The sequence below is a fragment of the Chiloscyllium punctatum genome, chromosome 2 (genome assembly GCF_047496795.1).
Source record: "Chiloscyllium punctatum isolate Juve2018m chromosome 2, sChiPun1.3, whole genome shotgun sequence".
NCBI classification, from domain to species: domain Eukaryota; kingdom Metazoa; phylum Chordata; class Chondrichthyes; order Orectolobiformes; family Hemiscylliidae; genus Chiloscyllium; species Chiloscyllium punctatum.
This window is the reverse complement of record NC_092740.1, coordinates 86,447,038-86,469,994: the sequence shown is the minus strand read 5'-3', so window position 1 is coordinate 86,469,994 and position 22,957 is coordinate 86,447,038.

Genomic DNA, 22,957 nt, shown 5'->3' with positions numbered 1-22,957 from the left:
AGAGAGGACACATACAAAAAACAAAGGAATCTAGAGTCCAAGGGCTAAGCCCTACCACAAAATTAACATTGTCCTTTTCTCAAAACGAGAAACACAGAGGCTGTAACCAGCCAGTGAAACAACAATCCCCTAATGAGAACTGAGCTACACCTGAAACACATTATGTGCATCAGGAGTTTAACAATCAGTCCTCACTAAAAGGAATGCCAGTTAACAAACTGGCTAAACACTTCAGTCATGTCATATCCCATAAAAAGAGAAACTGTAACATACTGACTGCAGTACCAGCCAGCACAGAGTCAGTCCCCTAACCTGAGGAGGCTCTGAATCTCCTGTTTATATCTGTCAACCAAGATTCCCTAATTGGACCAGGTTAGTAGCCCCAGTCAGGCAACTCATATTGTATTTGATCCACCTGACTGACCTTGTTCCAATCAATACAGGTGGGATTCAAATTCAAATCCATAAAAATCTGGAATTCCAACAGCCCCTCTGTTTGCTGCATTAACAGCATTGCATCTACCACCGACACCATGTCTGACAGAGCCTTCTTTGTCCCCTGTTATGGACAATTCTCCATCATCAATCATGAGCTCAACTGGCACCCTCAATATTTCCATCCCCTTCTCTTCGATGTTGCAAATTACTCCCTGAGAACTCATCTTCAATTTAAGCTGTCTCACTGGCAATGAGTGCCCTCTCGTGCAAATGCAGCATGCAAGATGATGTAATTTCATACCAATATGCCACCAGGATCAAAATTCTTCAATGGGGCAATGGGTTACATTGGTCATTTACATTTCAAACCTTAGACATGTTTAGGATGAATTTGTGTCACATCTGTCCCAATAGATGCAGCATTCAAATATTATCCATCACAGGAAAGTCTATGTGTATCTACCAAACATCTTTCCTAGCTAGAGCACAGCAGGTCATGTAACAGCTTCAGTGATCGTGTCCACAAGTGGCGATGTTCATTTTCTGTACTCACAGGGAATGAAATCTCCTGCCATGCTCTTTTTGTCATCCAAGAAAGCCTCTTTGTCTTCTGGGCTATATGATTGTCCTATTTCACTGCACATCCTTGTCCAGAATATAGAGGTTCTGATTGCAGAACTGGGCCACTCTTCCTCCCATATCTTTTGCAGCTGGTCTTCTCTGTGACATTCTAGCATGACAGTGAAGAATGCTTGTGGGCAAGTAAGGCTTTTATCTTTGATTGTCATCACACATAACTTGATCCCACCCACATGCAGGAACCTACTTCACTGTTCATCACTGACTTATGTTTGTGGGGTTGGTATCGCACTAACAGAAAATACTGTGCTCCAGAGCTTCCAAAACTTCTGCTGCCATGTTCCCTCTGAGTCACACAATTGCAATGACAGTGTGCTGCTATGAAGGTGATGGGGAAGGCATAATTGGTTGCCAACTCCCTGATGGGTAAACGATGAAAGGGTGAGTGGAAAGGCAAAGATTCTGCATTCAGCACCTAACCATCAGCCCCTGAAGCATTCTGCTAATAGCTCTCATTGCAGAGGTTCGGGACTAGCTGATAGCACTAAGATGCTGCCATCTTTATGGCTGTGTCTTGTATGGTTCTTCCTGTCTTAAGCAACTACAGTGTGCTCCTTCATTCCACAATGTCAATAGGCAGTATTAATCTCTATCATTGTCTATAGAAGGCACTAAATGGGCCATCCTTTCTCATATTAGTCAGCAGACAGACAGTTATTATACTTAATACTCACCTTACTTGTGATAGAAGTCTTCTCTCATGATCTCACAGCACACCATTAGCTTCCTATCTTGCAGAGGGGACCCATTTCCTGTATGGAAGAATGTGTTGCATACATAGACCCTGTCTCCACATTGAATATGTTATCAGGTAAGTAGGTCCAACTCCACCCTGCACCCATGCCCAAGATCAAAATCTGTGCCATTCAGGGGCATTTCAACTGAGGTGGGTGCTTGGGAAATGTTATGATGAGAGTCAGGACATGAGGAACATGAACATGAGAAATTTAGCTTGAGATTAGATTCTCCTACAATGTGGGAACAGGCCCTTTGGACCAACAAGTCCACACCGACCCTCTGAAGAGTAACCCACCCAGACCCATTTCCCTCTGACTAATGCACCTAACACTATGGGCAATTTAGCATGGCCAATTCACCTAACCTGCACAGCTTTGGACTGTGGGAGGAAACCCACGAAGACACAGGGAGAATGTGCAAATTCCACACAGACAGGGTGGAATCGAACCTGGGTCCCTGGCACTGTGAGGCAGCAGTGCTAACCACTGAGTCACCATGCCGCCCTGCTCCTGGAAGAGAACTATGCAACAAATTAACAAGAGAGACTTTCATTAACATCTCATCATATTTGAATCATCTGCATCCAAAATAATATTATTATGTTTCTGCATAACACTCATTTTTTCATTAATATTAGAAAACCTACAAGCATCCTAAACTGATGTTCGTCTTCAGTTCTAGCGTAAACGTATGCTTTCAACAAAGAAAATGGTCAAAATAAAACTGCTGGCAACAGAAATCAGACAGGACTCCTGAAACTCTACAACTAAAATGTAAATCACTACAATATAATCTTTGTGTAGCATTTGCCTTTGTCCTGAAATACATTCTCACTCATCAGTGAGGAGCTATAACTGCCTTCTGGCACTGCTTTAAATTAAACTTGGCTTTAAATCCTGCAGCTGTGTCTGCAGGATGATTTCCAGCTCATTCATTAAATTGCAGACCTCCCAGGCCCAGTGAACAAATGCTGGTTCTGAACAACAATATAAACATTTGCTGAACTCATAGTTTCTGTTGTGGCCAGAAGTGGACAAAAGTTTCACTTCACTTTCTAAGGACAGCAAGTTGTGATCACTGCAAATCAAGCTTATTATTATTAGATTAGATTAGATTACTTACAGTGTAGAAACAGGCCCTTCGGCCCAACAAGTCCACACCGCCCCGCCGAAGCGCAACCCACCCATACCCCTACATTTACCCCTTACCTAACACTACAGGCAATTTAGCATGGCCAATTCACCTGACGTGCACATCTTTGGACTGTGGGAGGAAACCGGAGCACCTGGAGGAAACCCACGCAGACACGGGGAGAACGTGCAAACTCCACACAGTCAGTCGCCTGAGGCGGGAATTGAACCCGGGTCTCTGACGCTGTGAGGCAGCAGTGCTAACCACTGTGCCACCGTGCCGCCCACCATTATTATGTTTGCTTTGCTTTGCTTTGCTTTGCTACTGTTAATCCATAGAAGTGAACAGAAAAACATTTAAATACTGTTTCTTCTCTCTCCCCCCTCCTAAACTGCATTTCCCCTTTCAGCGTTTCTTTGTTCATTCACAAGATGAGGGTGTCACTGGCCAGGCCAGCATTTATTGTCCATCCCAAAATAGCCCAGAGGTCAGTTGAGAGTCAACACATTGCTTCTGGTAATTGTTGTGTCTTGATAGACGCCATTTTCACACAATAACATACCAATCTCCCAAAATGACTTTGTTATTGTCAAGCTATAACCATTTTGTTAACTAGAAACAAATTATGCCCCTTGTGCGCTAAAAAAAACAACTCCACCTTTTCCCTGTTCAACCATGCCAATTGCCACTTTTCAAGTATTAATGACTATGCACAGCATTAGCAAAAAGTTACTAAATGCTAGCCAACAAAGAAATGTTTTCTTTTCTAATGCTGAACAAAGGTGCCATTTTATATGTGTAATAATTTATTTCTTTGTAATACCCCAGAAGGAAAATAATGATAAAAGTTCAGAATGTCACATACTGGTCTGATTCATCTTATATACTTGAAAATGGAGCTCCAGTACACCCAAGGTTTACTGTTCTTTTACTGGCTTTTCCCTCTGGGACATGTCTCATATATTCAACAACCACAGTTTTCTTATTGTTTCACAGCATGTTCTAGTTAAACCCTTTTTCTTCCTTATTAATGCAATGCAGATGTGGTCTCCCACTGCTTGAAAACAGTACTATTATGTAACTGAGCTGAATGAGTTTCATTCATGGTCAATACTTTTCTAGTTAATTATTATTTAGGAATAAAATTGATAAGCCAGTGTTCTGTTTCGTACTATCCAGGCTTTTTAATTAATTCTTTGGGACTTAGATGTTACAGATATCGTAAAGGTTGTATTTTGAAACAGGTTCCGCTACCTGGCACGTAGAATCATCTATCAGACTAACAGGGCAGGGTTACAAGCAGCACAATAATTGAATTTGATATTATGACTGGCTACCATTTGAAATTGTTGAAATGAACCAAATAACTGATTTACCACTTTCCACAGGCAGTAAGTACACGTACATGACAACTACAATGGACACATCATCAAATCCACCTACACTACTCTCTGGGACATCCTGGTCCAATCCTCCTTCAGCAGCACCTTTCCCTGCAACTGCAGAAGGTGTAACACCTGCCTGTTTACTTCCTCTCTCCTCAATATCCAAGGACCCAAAACACCTTCCAGGTGAAGCAGCATTTCATCTGCACTTCACTCAATCTAATCTACTGTATTCTTTGCTCACGATGTGGTCTCCTCTACACTGAGGAAATGAAGTGTAGACTAGGTGACTGCATTGCAGAACACCTACACTCTGTCCACAAAAAAAGACCTTGAGCTTCAGTGGCCTGCCACTTCAACACATCACCATGTTCCCTGGTCAACATCTGTCTCAGCCTTGCTCCAGTGCTCCAGTGCAGCTCAATGTACGAAGAACAGCACATCATTTTTCGCTTGGGAACTCTTCTGTTCTCAATATCAAGCTCAGAGCTTGAGGCACCTTACATGGAACATAGATCAGTACAGCTCGGTGCAGGCTCTTTGACCCTCAATGTTGTGCCAATCTTTTATTGTACTCTAAGATCAAATCAACCTACATACCTTACATTTTACTATCATCCGTGTGCCTATGCAAAAGTTGCTTAAATGTCCCTAACATATCTACAGTACTACCACTGCTGGCAGTGCATTCCATGTGCCCACCACTCTCTGTGTAAAGAACCTCTACTCTGACATCTCTCGTAAACTTCCTCCAATCATCTTAAACTTATGCCCCCTCGTGATAGCTATTTCCATCCTAAGAAAAAGTCTCTGGCTATCCACTCCAGCATTATGTCTTTAATCCACTCTATCTATACCTCTCATCATCTTGTACACCTCTATCAAGTCACCTGTCATCCTTCTTTGCTCCAATGAGAAAAGCCCTAGTTCGCACAAACTTTCTTCATTACACATGCCCTCCAGTCTATGCAGCATCCTGATAAATCTCCTCTGCACTCTCTCTAAAGCTTCCACATCCTTCTGATAATAAGGCAACCAGAACTGAACACAATATTCCAAGTGTGGCCGAACCATGACTCTATAGAGCTTCAGCATAACCTCGCAGTTCTGAAACTCAATCACCATACACCTTCTTAACAGCTCTATCAACCTGGGTAGCAACTTTGAGGGATCTATGGACGTGGACGCCAAGATCCCTCTGTTCCTCCACACTGCCAAGAATCCTGCCTTTAACCCTGTAATTTGCTTTAATATTTGACCTTCCAATGTGAATCACTTCATACTTTTCCATGTTGAACTCCATCTGTCATTTTTCATTCCAGCACTGCATCCTGTCAATGTCCTGTTTCTACCTACAATAGTCCTCTTCATTATCCACAACTCCACCAACCTTCATGTCATCAGCAAACTTACTAACCACCCTTCCACTTTCTCATCCAAATCATTTATAAAAATCACAAAGAGGAGAGATCCCAAAACAGATCCCTGTGGAACACCACTGGTCACTGAGTTCCAGGCTCAATATTTTCCATCTACTATCACCCTCTGTCTACTTTGGGCCATCCAATTCTGTATCCAGACAGCTAAAATCCATGTACACACATCCACTGCTCTACCCTCATCAATGTATTTTGGTACATCCTGAATGAGGGCTTTGCTACCTCATTCAAATCATACAGGCTTACATTAGCCCTGTATTGCTTTGTCTTTGATACAGACATAACACCAGGCAGCTTGTCATATTTCTCAGCAGTGTTCTTGCATGGCTCAGTACTACATCAATGTCACTTCTGTAGTATGTATCAGCAGCTTACTCGGCAGATGCACTGCATGTGCTTCAACCAAAGGGCCATGTCTGAAAGTCTGAGGAAAGTAGTCCTCAGTCAACTCAAGAAGGACTGTTGTCAGTTAGGTGGTCCAGCCACAGCCAGTCAGGAACAGGAATTTGTCCCGGTGCATGGCTGGACACAGTCAGTCAACCTCTTAGCATGGTCAGTGTCAGTGGTTCCACATCAGACAGTCTGTGGAATGACATCAGTCATGGTCAGTCCTGCAGGTCCAGTGCAACAGTCCGTGGAATCTGAGGAAGTTGCACAGAGCTCGCTCATGGACTGGTCACTCAGGAGGTGGGAACTGCCCTTTTTTGTCAGTCAAGGTATCGGGCAGTCAACAGTGAGGGTTTCTTGTCCTGGTGTTGACCTGCACCAATTCCCGAGCCATGCACTCATTAGTCTTATCATACTCTTCCTATGTGTAACATCATGTAGTACTGAGAGTACCTAAAAGATTGCTATCTTTAAGATCAATTTTGTATCTGAGCTGCAGGGCTTCAAGCTTTATCATTCCAATGAAATTTTGTACAATTTTGAGCAAGCCTTCCTAATCACTAAATGATTAGGAAGTAACATGATTTCAAGGAGAGCTTCTGAGTATCTTTGTAACGTTTTCCTTGTCTTCCTGTTTAATGCTGGCCTTTTCTAGCTGAAACACAGAACATGAAAGATGAGATGATTGTCAGTCATGTGGATGCAGTTTCTGGTCCACCATAGGTTGTTTGGTAATAGTTTGCCTGAATAATTGTACAGCTAGCTTCAAGAAGAATGCTGGCATTTGTCTGATAGTGTTGTTGCCTTGAAGAGGGTAACTTTGGCTGGGGAAAATGAGGCCAAGCAGGCAGGGAAGGATGGTCGGTGTTGAGCACCGGTAGTGATATTTTCATGGAGGCAGAGTTGAGTTGTCTTTGGTCAATGGAATGCCAGTAAAGGACCCATTGCTCAGATCTGACTGGGAAACAGCCCAGGTTTACGAGGTGGTCACCCCACACAACAATAGGTCCTTCAACATGGACAAAATAGTCACAGACTAAGGAGTTGACCCTAGTGGACCACTTCGTTGGCTCCCTTGGGCATGCAGTGGGTGACTGAGTCAACAACTTGCCTGTCGCTAGCATTATGGCATGATGCTGGGAAGACTTTGGGTTACTCTGCAGATGCCCTGCCATCAGACTCTCCTTGCATCCTGTTGCCAATGGGCCAGAAAATTACAGCGCATTTACTGAAGTTAAATGTGAAATGATACATTGAGGAAGGAATAAAGTCAAGAGACAAAAACAGAAATTGCTGAAAAAGCTCAGCAGGTATGGCAGCATCTGTGGAGAGAAATCAGACCTAACATTTTGGGGCAGGTGAAGTTCTGAGGAAGAGTCTTTGGACTTGGAGTATTAACTCTGATTTCTCTCCACAGATGCTGCCAGACCTGCTGAGCTTCTCCAGCAATTTCTGTTTGTTTTTCTGATCTACAGCATCTGCAGATTTTTCAGTTTTTACCAAATAAAGTGAAGAGATAGTTTAATCTAAATTATATTGTTTTTAATAGATGCATATTCAGAAAAGTGCATATTCAGAAAACTTTGAAGATGATAGGGAAGGTTTATCATATTATGAAAGCATACGGAATACTTGCTCTGTAAATAGGAACTTTGGATATAAACATTCAAATCATCACTACAGATCACAGATTAGGCCTCAAATAGAACATAGAGCATAGAATATTACAGTGCAGTAGAAGCCCTTTGGCTCTCGATGATGCGCTGACCTATGGAACCAATCTGAAGCCCATCTAACCTGCATCACTCCATTCTTGTCCATATGTTTATCCAATGACCATTTAAATGCTCTTAAAGTTGGTGAGTCTACTACTGTAACATGCAATGTGTTCCACGCCCCAACTACTCTCTGAGCAAATAAACTACCTCTGACATCTGTCCTATATCTATCGCCCCTCAGTTTAAAGCTATGTCCCCTCATGTTAGCCATTACCATCCAAGGAAAAAAGGCTCCCACTGTCTAACCTATCTAACCCTCTGATTAACTTATATGTCTCAATTAAGCCACCTCTTAACCTTCTTCTCTCTAATGAAAACACCCTCAAGTCCCTCAGCCTTTCCTTGTAAGACCTTCATAATCTCCTCTGAACCCCTTCCAAAGCTTTCACATGCTTCCTATAATACGGTGACCAGAACTGTATGCAATACTCCAATTGTGACCGCACCAGAATTTTGTACAGGTGCTGCATAATCTCATGGTTCCAAAACTCTACTAATAAAAGCTAACACACACCAGTATGCTTTCTTAACAACCCTATCAACCTGGGTTGCAACTTTCAAGGATCAATGTACCTGGGCACCGAGAGATCTCTGCTCATCTACACTACCAAGAATCTTACCATTTGCCCAGTACTCCAAAGTGAATCACCTCACACTTTTCCACAATAAACTCTATTTTCCACCTCTCAGCCAAGCTCTTCAGTTTATCTATGTCCCTCTGTAACCTACAACATCCTTTGTCACAATCCACAACTCTACTGACCTAATTTCATTCGCAAATTTACTAACCCTTCTCGGCCCTCATCCAGGTCATTTATATAAATGACAAACAACAGTGGACCCAAAGCAGATCCTTGCAGTACCCCACTAGTAACTGAACTCCAGGATGAATATTTCCCATTAACCACCACCCTCTGTCATCTTTCAGCTAGCCAATTTCTGATCCAAATAGCTAAATCACCCTCAATCCCATGCTTCAGTACTTTGTGCAATAGCCGACTGTGGGGAACCTCATCAAACACCTTACTGAAATCCATTTACACCACATCAACCGCTTTATCCTCATCCACCTGTTTGGTCACCTTCTCAAAGAACTCAATAAGGTTTGTGAGGCATGACCTACCCTTCACAAAACCATGTTGATTATCCCTAATCAACTTTTTCTACTCTAGATGATTATAAATCCTATCTCTTATAACCTTTTCCAACACTTTAACCACAACCAAAGTAAGGCTCACATGTCTATAATTACCAGGGTTATCTCTACTCCTTTTCTTGAACAAGGGAACAACATTTGCTATTCTCCAGTCTTCTGGCACTATTTCTGTAGACAATGACGACATAAAGATCAAATCCAATCTCCTCCCTGGCTTCCCAGACAATCCTAGGATAAATCCCATCCAGCCCAGAGGGATTTATCTATTTTTACACTTTCCAGAATTGCTAATACCTCCACCTTATGCACCTCAATCCCATCTAGTCTAGTAGAATATTGTGTGTGGTTCTCAACACTACAGTTATGATAACAAGGATGTTAAGACTTTAGAGAGGTTATTAACAAGACTTATTAATATAATAGCAGGAAAGAGAGATTTCACTTAGGTAGTGATATTAAATCATTTAGAATGTCTTTTGTTAGAGCAGAAAATGTTAAGGGGAGACGTAATAGCAGTATTCAAAATCTGAAGAGATTGGATTGAATAAATAAGGAAACACTGGGCTGGGTTTTGTATCTGCCACACAAAGACTTTATAGGGAACATATCTCTAGCAATACCAATGGTTCAAAGAGCACTAACTGACTGGAGATGGGACTTCTGCCCCTCACTTGGGAGTAAGTTCCATCTCAGAGTGCTGTTGACAAATCTAATTGGCTGGAATCTCACTAGTCCTGGCAGTGGGAGAAATTGCAGTGGGCAGAACTGAGACTGTCAAGAAGTACATGAGTCTAAGTTTCATAAATACAGGACCTAGATTATGCCCACATTTATGCCTCCAATGATAAGGCTCCATAAGGGGTATACAATGTCTGGGATTCACTCTTTCTTATCTCATTAATTGATCTGTCCCAGAAATGCAAAGAAAGATGATAAAACAACACACAATATTCAGGACAGCTGTACCATCATCTAAACTGTCAGGTTTCAGATTCTGCAATTAAATGTAAGAAATAGAAGCTTGAACTGGTTTATTATTCAGCAGCCATTTTCCCCATCCAACAACTTCAATATTGGCTCTCTTCACCACTGATGCTCAGTGGTAGTATTGTGTCCTAGCTACAAAATGCACTGCAATAACGTACCAAAGCTCCTTCAACGGCACTTTCCTAACATGCAATCTCTCTCACATAGAGGAACAAGAGTAACAGATGCATGAAAACAACACCACCTACAATTCCACCATGTCACTTCTTTCACCATCTTCTCCATGTCACCCACCATCTTGACTTGGAACTTTAATGTCATCTCTTCAATGTCACTGGGTCACAATCCTGGAAATTCCTTCCTATCAGCATTGAGGATGTTCCTACACCCTAAGGACTGCAACAGTGCTAGAAAGCCTCTCACTACCACCTTCTCCAATGAAATTACGGATCAATAGTGAATGCTGGTCTAGACGGTGATGTCCATATCCCACATATAAATATAAAAAAGCAACATGGATGGCGTTCAAGCACGAGAGCAATGGTTTAAGTTAATGAATACATTCTGAGTATTTGCAAATTATTCAAAATGTCATAATTAGTTCACTTAAGGACTTAAATATCATTCCTACTAAGACTTCTTTCCTCAGTCAAGTTATAAGTGAGTCAATCAGGTGTTGATTGTATCTGCTGCAATGAATAGATCGATGGATAAAAGGCAGAATTGTCTGTTCTGAAAGACAATGAAAATTCATTCAGACTCTATGCTAGCTAATTACAATCAAACCTGCAGAAGTTTTCTCATTACTTGGTACATGTTGCATCTTGTTCCAATTGGCAATACCAACTGGGCTGCCAGTGGAAGACTTCACAGAAAGGGCATTGATAGAAAAAAAATGTAGAAGCAGATCCTGGTATAGAATAGTAGAATAGTTATAGGAAGAGGCCCTTCAGTCTAATGTGATCATGTAAGTCCTCTACAACTGAGATAGTCACCCTCCTGTGTCCTTTTCTCATAGCTTTATATTTTTACTTCTGCCAAATACTCCTTTGAAAACCGCCATTGAAACTGCCTCTGTCATATCTTCAGGCAGTGCATTGTGTGGTTTTACCAACTACTGATGGTGCTGCACTTTATGTAATTAGCAAGCTGGGAAGCTTTCCCATGATGCCAATCTAAACAACATGAGTGAACATTAACTTTATTGAATTTTGATACCATGTACACATAGCAGTCAAGAGTTTCATATCTGCTAAGCAATTTGGTAAATGGATTAAATTCAAAATCATCAGGCTGTTTGCTACTAGATTACCAAAGATAGAAAGGAAATGCTTTTCTTCAGGCAACACAAGGAACTTGATTTTCAATCAGTGGTTTGCAACCTGATGCTGAGAGAATTTCCAACTCCCAACACTGTGACACAACCTTCAAATGTTAATGCTGTAACTGAGCAAAAGGCAGCCAAATGTGGTCTAGTACTGTCCTGGAGAAGAGAGCGGGGAGTACATCAGAGAGTTAGCAGCCTCACCACAGGCCGAAATTAAAACAATTAACAGAAAGGTTTACACCTGATCTGGTACAAAATTCCAGAACCAAAATTTTCTCTGATGATAAAAAAATCACTTCATCATTCTCTGCATTGAATCTGATGGTTGTGCACTTCCATTAACTGTTTGTGTTTGCTGAGCTAGAAATCACCTTCTGCTCCTCTTGAGTCCTTCTCAAGGGTAATTAGGGATGGTCAACAAATATTGGCTTTGTGGCAACTCCCCATGAAAGAATATAACCATTAATTAAAGACAAGTGAGATCCTGACTCCCACCAGCAACATATCACTCCCATCCCTGCACTCGCTTTGAAATTTCAGTATACTCAGAGATGTCAGGGCACTTGACAAGCAAGACAGAAATATTATATGTGACTGAAAATCCTGGAGGAGATGCAAATATCTCATGCAATTTCATTCAGGATTTAGGTGATTCTAAATAAGTTAAATTTGGAGATTGCTGTGTCATCTTTATAGCTTGTGATACAATCTTAAGTTTACTTCACATGATTTCCATTGCAGTCTTATATAATAATAAAAAAATTAAGTTCATCTAATCCCACAATACAAATCAAATCAGATAAGCCAATTTGATTCACTCCACATTATAACAAGAAATAGCTGAAGGTACCTGCCACTGCTTGAAACCAAGCCCTGACAATATTCTGTCAATAGTACATAGGAACAAGAGCAGTCCATTCAACTCCTCAAGTTTGTTCCTGCCTTTGGCCCATATCTCATAATACTTTGGCTTAAAATGAATGCGTCTATCTCAGATTTAAAATGACCAACTGATCCAGCATCCTATGCCATTTGTGGAAAAGGGTCCTAAACATCTAACATCCATTTTATGTAGAAGTGCTTCCGAGCATCTTTCCTAAATGGTCTGGCGCTAATTATCAGACTATATGCCCTGTTCTCAAATCCTCAATCAGTGGACATAGTTTATCTTTATCTACGCTGTCTTGTCCTGTTAAATCTTGAAAACTGTGAACAGATCAGCCTGAACGTTCCAAATTCTGCTGAAAACAGGCCTAGTTTGTATAATTCCTCCTCATAATCTTAACCCCTGAAGTCCATGTATCATTCTTATAAACTTTTGTTTTACTTCCACCAAGGCTAAAATATTCTTCTTAAGATATGGTGACCAGATCTGATCACAGTACTCTAAGTGGTTCCTAACCAGGGTTTTGTATAATTGCAATATTATGTCTGCATCCTTACACTCCAATCCTCTAGATATAAAGGCAAACATTCCATTAGCTTTTTACTGAAACTCTGTGTTCCAGAACTCGCCGCATCGCTAGCCAAACTGTTCCAGTACAGCCACAATACTGACATCAACCAGAAACTGTGGAAAATTGCCCAGGTATGTCCTGTCCATGAAAAGCAGGATAAAAAACAAGATCCTTGTAGTTGTTGGCGATCAGTCATCTCGACTCCAGGACAGTTCTACAGGAGTTCCTTGACTTAGTGTCCTTGACCCAACCATCTTCAGCTACGTCATCAATGACCTTCCCCATGAGGGTTCTTAGAGCCTGGCATAGGTCAGATGCCAATGTCTGTGGACATGGGATGGGTGTGGCCATAGTCAATGGCCGAATGAAGCAAGAGCCAGACAGTTTGCAGGTTTGGACTGTCAAGTGGCAAGTCACAGAAACACCAAGCATTGGTCATCCCAAAAAGTGATAATCTAACAATGACAATTACCATCCCCCACTATCTACGCCCTGGGTTTTATCATTGACCAGAAACTGAATAATACTAGCAATATAAATACTGTAGCTATAATAGTAGGTCAGGTACTTGAGATCCCTATAGCAAGTACCTCACATGCTGACTCCAAAAGACTCTCCACCATCTCCAAGGCACAAGTCAGGAATGTGATGGAATACTCCCCACGTGCTTGAATGAGTGCAACTCCAACAACACTCAAGATGTTTGACACCATCCAGGACAAAGCTGCCCGCTTGATTAGCACCATACCCTGTCTCCACCACTGATGCACAGTTTCTACAAGGTACGCTGCAGAAATTCAGCCAGAGTGTGTACCTGGCTTCAACCTAGAGCTGCCAACTCAAAATGCAGCTAGGTCCATCCCATGAGATTGATGTTGTCCCTAAGCACATAGCATCTTTGTGCAGTATTACAATGATAGTTGCTGTTGTACCCAGATTTGCAGCACTGATGTTCAGAAACACCCTGTAAGTGCATATGAGATGTGCCATGAGGGTTCTTAGAGCCTGGCATAGGTCAGATGCCAATGTCTGTGGACATGGGATGGGTGTGGCCATAGTCAATGGAACATGCCCTGAAATGTTTGGTCCAACATGGAAGTGGTTTAGAACAAGCATTGAGCTGAATTCACCAGGTACACTCTCTGGTTTCCAAATGGAGTTTTCTCACTTTCAAATCTGTTTGGGGAATTTGGTGAGGCTTGTCAGGCCATCAATAGGGCCTTTAACAATCAGTAATCTTTTCTTGTCAGCATCTCGCCAATCCTTAGCTTGAAAAGTGTAAAAAGTGACGAGTCACTCCCAAAGTTAAGAGGGGCCTCACCAAACTTCTCTTTTGATTCGACAAATATTGTCATAGCTCATGGTGCTCAGTTCCCTACAAGACTTCAACCTTCCTTTGTCTTTGTAGGAGGCTAGTTACTGCTGTAACAATGAAATGAATTCTCATGCTAGCCAGGAAATGATAAATATGAAATGCTAAAAGAATTCTATTTCCCAATTTTCAACAGAAGATATATGGAAAAACCACAACACCTGTAGCTTCCCCTACAAGTTACTTATCATCCTGACTTGGAAATGTATCACCGTTCCTTCAGTGTCACTGGGCAAAACCCTAGAACTCCATCCCCAATTACATTGTGAATGCAGCTACACCAAACGAGGCACAGTAGTTCAAGATAGTAACTCATAACCAACTTCTCATGGGCAGCTAGGGTTAGACAAAAATGCTAACCTAGAAAGTGATAACCATATCCTATACTACTTAAAGAGAGCACGAAACTCATTTTAGATAGGAAACTGAATTTTCTCTGATGTTATAAGAGTAAACCTGGATGGGAGAGAAAATATTTGGAATTGAGAATGGCTACTTGTAGGATAGATGAACTTTATTTATTATTTGTTCATTTATAGGATGTGGGCATCGCTGGATGATCAGCATTTATTGCCCGTCCCTAATTGCCCTTGAGATGGTGATAGTGAGCTACCTTCTTAAAAAGCTGCAGTCCATCCGCTTTGGGTTGACCCACAATGCCTTTAGGGAAGGAATTGCAGGATTTTGACCTAGCAACAGTAAAGGAAAGGTGATATATTTCCAAGTAAGGATGGTGAGTGTCCTGGAACATGAAGGCGGTCATTATCCCATACATCTGCTATCCTTGTCCTTCTAGATGGAAGTGGTTGTGGGTTTGAAAGGTGCTGTCTCAGGATCTTTGGTGAATTTCTGCAGTGTATCTTGTAGAGATGCTGCTACTCAGCGTTGGTGATGGTGAGAGTGAATGCTTGTGGATGTGGTGCCAATCAAGCGGGGGCTGCTTTGTCCTGGATGGAGTCAAGCTTCTTGAGTGCTGTTGGGGCTGCACTCATCCAGGCAAATTTAGGTGGTAATGTAACTTTGGGTTAAAATGGAAGCAAATCAATTGCCTGTTATCCTTGGGTAAAACACAGTCTGGGCATTGCTATATACTCAGCAAGTAATTTGTTTACTTAAGCAAATATCTCTAAGTTATCTTCCATGCTCAACTTGAACATTAGCCTATTTGTAATGAGTGGAGCCACTATAAGATTGCAGGTAGTACCTCTAGCTTAATTGATATAATTGATTTATGAAGGTAAAAACATATGAAAATGGAGATGAGAAAAGATCAATCAAAAAATTTGATCCATCAATTCAGTATCATATTGGTCATGATGCAATTTTCTATAATGTATGTCCCTCCTCCACCAGAGGGCTACCAGCCACCACACAATTTTCTTTGCGAAGCAAACACAAATCATATGTCAGTTTAAGGGTGACTACTTGAAAATTTCTATCTGACACTGAAAGGAGATCAGGTTGGTTCTGGAGATTATAATGGCTGGAAACCACAAGCATTGATATCCATTTGCCTTATGTATGATTATGTTGAATTTTGAATGCTTGCTTCAATCATGAACTGGCAACTCATTTGTTAGGCTGACAGCTCCCTGTAAAAAGAAGTACCAACTGGCATCTGAACTAATTCTTTACTTATATCATTAAAACTTGTGCATCCTGGTCCTCCCTAAACTATCTAATAACTATGCATGTTGTCTGAATCTCAGCTATTCTTTACCTGAAACACCCCGAATAAAACTTTCCAAAGTCTAGCTTTCCAAATCTATTCAAACAAAATATCAAATTAGTGTCTTGTCTGAATTTTCCCAAGTCTGAGTTTCACTGGTTATGTAAAGGGACAAAAGTTGGCCATTGTATTCTAAATTACATCTATGCAAGATTTTTTTTACAAACAAACAACTTATCAATGTCAGTGTTTCTCTCCAAAGATGCTTGTGTGACAAGGGTATTTATAATTTTCTGATTTGTGCTTTGTCTACCTGGCAATATGTCATAGCACTATTTATTCACACAATATTCGTGTGGTGATAATTGCCGGCATTCAGAGATTGATATGCTAAAGCATCTAGTTTATTCTTTTACTAGGCAATCTTGAAAACATGCTTTCTCTCCATATAACACTGTATTAATTTACACTAAATCAGACCTACCAGATAAGGCCGAGTCTATCATGTCTAGACCTTTTTTCAGAAAGTGGTTCTTTAAAAGGAATTCAGGGTGTGATCACATGTAATTTAAAAACAGGCACTATTTCACCTAGAGCAAGGGTGGCTACAGTATATATCATGTAAGACCTCCACCGTTCAGAAAAATTCTTTAAAAAGAGTTTAGGGTGTGATTACATAGAATTTTTAAAAAGCACAATATATTTTGCTATTTCTTTTACTCAAGGGAGGGCAAATCAAGAGGAACACACAATTATTTTTAGTTTTTATGTGTAAAATTAATCATTTTTTTTATTCTTTCATAGAAAATTAGATTAGATTACTTACAGTGTGGAAACAGGCCCTTCGGCCCAACAAGTCCACACCACCCCGCCGAAGCGTAACCCACCCATACCCCTACATCTACATCTACCCCTTACCGAACACAATGGGCAATTTAGCATGGCCAATTCACCTGACCTGCACATCTTTGGACTGTGGGAGGAAACCGGAGCACCCGGAGGAAACCCACGCAGACACGGGGAGAACGTGCAAACTCCACACAGTCAGTCGCCTGAGGCGGGAATTGAACCCAGGTCTCTGGCGCTGTGAGGCAGCAGTGCTAACCACTGTGCCACCGGAAATTGTGTTTTCTTTTCCGAGATCCCAACACTTCAGAGATTATGGTATCATTTTACCAAATAATCCACGTTATGATGCAATGGTATGTTACTAGACTGGCTACTTAAAGTCTGAGGTTAATGTTCCAGGGAAGTGTGTTCAAATCCTACCATGGTGGGTAGTGAAATTTGAATTCAATAAAAATTTGAAACTTAAAAAAAGCTACTGACAACTGTCAATACCATTTTTAAAAAAATCTGGATCATGAGTATCTTGTAGGAAGAAAATCTATCATCTTTACCTGATCTGGCCGACATATGACTGCAGTCCCCCAGCAGTGTAGTTAACTCTGAACTACCCGATGAGATAGCCTAGCCAGTCAGTCACTTCAAGACCAGTTGGGACTAGGCAATAAATGCCGAGTCAGCCCACATCTGTAAGTGAATAAAAAAAGATTAATTTTGCATGTAAGAATTAGAAATAATTGTGTGTTCCTCTTGATTTGCACTTCTTAAAAGTAAGAGATACCAAAATATATTGTGCTTTTTAAATATTCTATATGATCATGCTCTAAATTTTTTTAAAAGAATTTTTCTGAACAGTGGAGGCTATGCATGATATATACTGTAGCTGCCCTTCCTCTAGGTCAAGTAGTGCCGGTATTTAAAAGTTAATTGTGAAACTACTGGATGAATGAGTTCATGTTTGAGTTTGAGATTACAGGATGACAGCTAATGCAATCAGACTTACTGATGCATGCAATGGTTTGGAGATGCCGGTGTTGGACTGGGGTGTACAAAGTTAAAAATCACACAACACCAGGTTATAGTCCAACAGGTTTAATCCCACACTCACACATGCACCCCCTCACAGACTTAAGACACTCTGCAGAGTGTTTTAAGTCTGTGAGGGGGTGCATGTGTGAGTGTGGGATTAAACCTGTTGGACTATAACCTGGTGTTGTGTGATTTTTAACTTGATGCATGCAAGTTTGCCCCATCTGTAACTAAATAGCTTGTCATGTTATCGTGGCATTCTGTAGAACTGTACAAAGGATAATGCAAACGATTGCAAATATCAACTATATTTATAATGTCATTCTTCATCTGGAGATCACAAAGCATACTGCTGTTCTTATTCTTTGACCTTGAAAGGTCAAAACATTGTGTCTCTACTTTTTTAAACGATAGCAACTTTGCTGAGACTATATATCCCCATTTATTTTGGCTTTAACAACTTTTGATATTGTTCCAATACCTCCAGTCTTCAAATTGTCAGTGATCCCAGAATGATTGCAGAATTATAGGTCAAAAATAGATCTATGTGAAGAAATTTGAGATTATGATTTCTTTCCTTTTGAATACAGTAAACAAGAATTGATATCCCGTTTTGTTTATATCAAAGTGGTAACTCTTTAATGGGTGACATGGTGCGAAAATCAATTGAACTGGTCAGCTTTGGTCTCCCTTCTCTCTATAGGTCTGTAGCATTTCAAAGCATCGTTGAGATATTTACATATTACCTACCAGCAATTTTTAAAAAATTCACTCATGGGATGTGGACATCGCTGGCTGACCGACATTTGTTGCCTGTCATTAGTTGCTCTTGAGAAAGTGGTGGTGAACTGCCTTCTTGAACTGCTGCCATCCATATGCTGTCAGCACAGTACAGCCACTAGTGGTGTGTAAAGGTCATGTTGCTTCTGTACAGATTCCCTTCACTGATGTTTTCAAGAATTTCTGTGCTGAAGAGATTCTGATGCTGATTGGAAGATTTGGGTCATTCAAAAGCCTTACATAAAAATTATTGTCAAAAAACAGAATATTTAGCCCAACCAGCTCTTCTGGTGTTTAACATTCTCAGCAACAGCTGTTCTATACCATCGTATATGTTCCGTTCCCTGTATCCTTTGACTCTCTTTTCTCCACCACCTAGCAACCTACTTTAAATTGTTGATGTGGTTTCTTTTTAATCACTAACTCTGATGATGCACTCAACAGTGGGCGGCACGGTGGCACAGTGGTTAGCACTGCTGCCTCACAGCGCCAGAGACCCGGGTTCAATTCCCGCTTCAGACGACTGACTGTGTGGAGTTTGCACATTCTCCCCGTGTCTGCGTGGGTTTCCTCCGGGTGCTCCGGTTTCCTCCCACAATCCAAAAATGTGCAGGTTAAATTGCCCGTAGTGTTAGGTAAGGGGTAGATGTAGGGGTATGGGTGGGTTGCGCTTCGGCGGGGCGGTGTGGACTTGTTGGGCCGATGGGCCTGTTTCCACACTGTAAGTAGTCTAATCTAATCTAATTTCAGTAAAAAAACAAGTTGTCAAATGTCACATATGATCCTTTTAAAGCAGTGGTAGAAAGAATGAATTTCAGGAGATATTCTCAAGTCCTAGAAAGGAGATTTCGTAGTTGGAAAAATTGGTGAGCATGAATTGGCCTGGTTTCCTGATGTTTCTCTGCCTCCTCCCCTTCCCAATACTGTACAGGGAAAAGGCAGCAGAATTAAAGTTACGTTTGAAATGAGGGGAGTAAGTTTGGTGTCAAAATGAACTAGCCACCACAAAAAAAATCCGATGTGTCTCAGAATCTTTTTACTTGATGACAAGAAGTTCCACCAATTGAGCAACAGCTGTGATTAATATCTAAAGGGGAATTAATTATTTGTTTGATTTTGTACTTTAAGCCAATATACTGCCAGATGCATATTGAGATGCTAGTCTGGGAGTATCTCAGGTTGTGGGTATCTGTACATGTAATGTGCTTGAGAATGCTGGCTCCTTATTTCTAAGTCAGGTCGTTCAGCACCTAATGTACTGTAACACTCTGTTATTTGCATCAGCACAAAGTAGATTTTCAAATACAGCTCTCTAATGTAGTGTCTAAGACCACGCTGTTCACATGCTCATCCTTACCTACTGTTTTCTCTCTGTCCTGAAGGGACACCCGAAATGTCAACTTCTCCACCTCCTGATGCTGCCTGGCTTGCTGTGTTCTTCCAGCCTCCTGCTTGTCTACGTCAAAATCATGTGATCAGTTATAATTATGACCTAAAGATCTCCATATGCCACAATCTCTCAAATCTCCAAGAAATTTCCTACTATTGGTAACCTAAGGAATTTGTAGACAACTTGTATCATTCAATGGAACATATTTCAGGTTAAGTCCTATGTAGCACAACAGACTTTGCACTTTAAATATTGAGATTGTGGCCTGAATCTTACCAGACATTGGCTATGTGTCAATTTTGGCAAATTTCACAGATAATTTGCACATTGATGGAATAGAACCCTTTTTTGTCAATGAAGTCACTTGCATTATAATATGCCACTCTCAATATGACATATGCACTGACCTCATCACAGGGAAACAAAACAAAATGATGTAATATAATAAATTGTATCATTAACAGCCTTAATACGTTTGTGGATTGAGGGGTCTGAGATCCCACGCAGGTCCCCAGTGGATCCTTGAATACAGCTAGTTTTGTAAAAGTTTAGTGCAGCTGTCATGTTGATGGCCACCCGCTCCATTGGGTCACAATTCCTGCTCTATCATTGTTCTGAGACAGTGCTCCGAGAAGTCGTCACTCTGCTGCAACACTATAGCTCGCTTGTCAGCAGGAAATGGCATGAAGGATAACAGCCTTTTGACCCTCTTTTGCATCCTGAGAAATCCTTCAGCTGTTACCTCTTCTCATGTAGCTGTTTGAAATCCGCTGGGGGTTGCTGCTGGTCCTGGCGTTGGTGGAACATCTGTTTGCTGCTTCTGAATTTCTCTGCATGAGTTTGTGAGACCCATGAGTGTGGAAAACACCACAGGTTGTGCTTGGCACAGTGAGTTTAGCCTGGTAATTAAGGCTGCCCATAACCAAACCCTCATGTTCCTTTCTTCCTGACACTCCCTGTCAAGCCCACCAGTACTGAGCTTCCAAACTGACTTACTGAGCTGGCACCCTGAGCTGAAGGTTGTCTTTCTTAACTTGGCTGAGGACTACTCTCCTTAAACTATGAGATAATGGTCATTTGGTTGAAACACATGCCGTGTGTTTGCCCCATAATCTGAGGGCACATGGTGCAAGTGTGAGATTGTGATAGTATATGCCGTGCAACAACATTTCCCTTCTTTTAACTGATTATTTGTGACAACCATGACAAGCTGCCTGGTTTCGCATTAAAAGGCAAGTCAAGACAGAAGTCCTGTGAGCTTTTAATTTCTGGGGAAGGAGGCTCAGCACAAAGATGCAAGGCAAGGCAGGGATTCTGTGGCATCCAGGTAGAAGTAGGGTGAGTTAGCACTGACAGAGCAAGTGATTGAGCCCTGGTTCAATTCGTGAGTTGGGTTACTAATTACTAGAACACATTGAGATGTGCTTATACTGTTGCTTTGTTCCAGAAGTGGGCGATGATATCAAAGATGCCACAGTACCAGGGCTATGTGTGTGCAGAATGGGGTTTCACTCAGTAACAAATTGCTAGTTGCTTTGTGCAATTAGGATTAGGTATGAATGCATGTCATTACATGTAGGTAACTCCATTTGGCTCCTGGGCAGGTGAACAGCTTGCCAGGGAGAGAAGCCTCCAGACTGCAGAGAAGACTAAGTTTATCTCTATCTCTCTCTCTTCCTGCAGAGAAGTAACAAAAGCCTGGGAGACAGCAAGGAAGTCGGCCACTAATTCCTGTAAGCTGATGCCTTTATTCAGTGACTGAATGGCTTCACAATTAATATGACAAGTGCCCTGTGCCTTCCACAAAGAATTGACGGAATTCGGAAAAAGAGGTATCAGAATACAGAAGGTCACAGGAAGCAAATAATGTCATGATCGAATCGGTGGGTCTGGTGCTATGGAAATACTTTGCCAGTATTCTTTTCTCCATCTATAACATGCATATTTGTTTCTCTGTCTCTGTCTGACTGTATGTGTAGGGGGTTAAGAAGGGAGTTAGAGTCCCAGCCAGTGGTCTTATATGTTGATCATTTATTTTTGTCTGCCTGTAGATTTTCATAGATTTCATAGAAACAGGCCCTTCAGCCCAACCAGTCCACACCCTCCCTCCAAACAGTAACCCACCCAGACCCAATCCCCTACCCAATTATCCTACATGTACCCCTGACTAATGCACCTATCCTACATATCCCTGAACACTATGGGCAATTTAATAGTTGGAATCGATTTATAAGTCATAAATAGTAGTTTTATTGCAATGACATAGAGACAGATAGCCAAACCAAATCAATCTTTCTAACTCTGCATTCGTAACACAGTAAAATTAGAAACTTCAAAGATCCTCAATAGTTAAACTAATGGTTCTGAACCAGACTTTTGAATAGTCAATCCCCCACTTCACAAATAATAAATTCCAAACACTGGGTTTGTAGCTTAAACAAAATACATTAAATTATTAAATATACAATAACTTTAGCACAGAAAAAAAGTAAACAACAAACTAAACTAATTAATGTGTATGCTTTAAACCCAAACCCTTTGTTTTCAGTCCCCATTCTCACATAAAACTTTGTCAGCATGGACAAGTTGGACACTGGGAATGTTTCTGTGCTGCATGACCCTATGATTCTATGACTTGTTCCTGCAACCATCGTATTTATTTTTTAGATTAGATTAGATTACTTACAGTATGGAAACAGGCCCTTCGGCCCAACAAGTACACACCGCCCCGCCGAAGCGTAACCCACCCATACCCTACATCTACATCTACCCCTTACCTAACACTATGGGCAATTTAGCATAGCCAATTCACCTGGCCTGCACATCTTTGGACTGTGGGAGGAAACCGGAGCACCCGGAGGAAACCCACGCAGACACGGGGAGAACGTGCAAACTCCACACAGTCAGTCGCCTGAGGCGGGAAATGAACCCGGGTCTCAGGCGCTGTGAGGCAGCAGTGCTAACCACTGTGCCACCGTGCCGCCCACATATATATGGTTGGTCTAATTC